The sequence below is a fragment of the Mustela erminea genome, chromosome 6 (genome assembly GCF_009829155.1).
Source record: "Mustela erminea isolate mMusErm1 chromosome 6, mMusErm1.Pri, whole genome shotgun sequence".
Classification (NCBI taxonomy): domain Eukaryota; kingdom Metazoa; phylum Chordata; class Mammalia; order Carnivora; family Mustelidae; genus Mustela; species Mustela erminea.
The window spans coordinates 41,278,937-41,280,505 of NC_045619.1; positions in this window are offsets into that span (position 1 = coordinate 41,278,937).

Sequence of the window (1,569 nt, forward strand, 5' to 3'; positions counted from 1 at the left end):
ATGTAAACTTATTAATCCTTATTTATAAAATTGTGATAAATAGTAGTTCTCTTGCCCTAAAAGGTACTCAAAAATATCAAAATAGAATACTATGTATTAATAATGTCTTATAAATTCTGAAGCACTGCATAAATGTCAGCTATTTTCATTACTACTGAGAATATAAACTGGAATCTGCCCTATTCTTGCTCCTTTAAGTTAACTACACATCCCTGTGCAAACTGGCATTATAATTCTATAAAAAACTATTTCAAATGCCTGCATTTCCTACCCAAATATCCTCATACATGCATTCCACTTGTCCACATACGTTCTGACTTTTGGCAAACCCAACTTCCCACTCCTCTAATTTGGTATTTCATTTTCTACCTATCTCATAATATTGAGACCAAAGTTCTGGGTTTCCATCTTGTTTTGCACTCTGACACATCTACAAGGCAAAATGCTATGCCTTCACAAAGAGTGACCCAGCTGCACTGCTCCATTTTCTGTTGCCTACCGTTGTGCTTTTGAAAGATTCTTACCTAGAGTTGTGCATGCTGTATACTACACAAGCCTACAGGCCAATGTTCATGTAGTTAACCAAATTATTACAATGTTCTAGCAGATAGCAGATATTTGTCAAGACAATATTCCATCAGATAGAAGTTATGTATCTTGAAGAAAAGGCCCTTTTCCTAGATTAGGCTACAGTACCACATGGACTTGTGGTGGTCCTTTATGTGAGGTCTAGTACTATCCAAATGTGAAGGAGAGTCATGTGATCTGTCTGGTAAGATTAAACACAAAACTCAAGAAGATTGCACCTAACAGGCTCAGAACTATGTCAGAGCCTTGTCTCTTGCAAACCATAGGTAAAAAAAAAAAAAAAAAAAAAAAAAAAAAATTTACCAGTCCCTAATGATAGAGAATTGTTGATTAAAAGAGCAACACAACAAGTAAAACAGGTGTTGAAATTTGTTTTCCATGTAACTGTGTTCATTATTACAAAAACCTGTATTTAGATTTCCTATCTTAATGGGTTGGTTCTTTAAAGAACAAGCAAACAAAAAAAACCTTTGTTTCAAAGCCAAAGGTAAATATCCACTCTATCATAGTTAAAGTAAAAACAATGAATCCAAGTGTCCATGCTTTTAGACCGCAATCCTCTTATCCTCTGGACCAAAATTTACATTGATGAGTCTATATAACTAATGTCCAGGATTCTCTGAGTTGAGAACCACAGGTAAATTTAGATATAAATAGACATAGGAAACAGCAGCCAAAATATGCATAACCTAAGGGGAATGCCCCAAAGCAAATAAATAAGGAACATGCTTCAGCTTCTATGAATCTCCATACAGGTTAAGGAAATATACCTTTTCACTCTATACTAATCCATTTACCTATGTACACCCTTTCATCTCTACCTATTCACCCATCTTTAAAGACACAGCTCAAAATCTACATTCTTCTTAAAAAGACAAATACTGGGAAAGAGACAAGATGGCAGAGGACTAGTGGACTGAAATGACATCAGGTCCCAGGAGCTCAGCTAGATAGTTATCAAACCATTCCAAACACCTACAA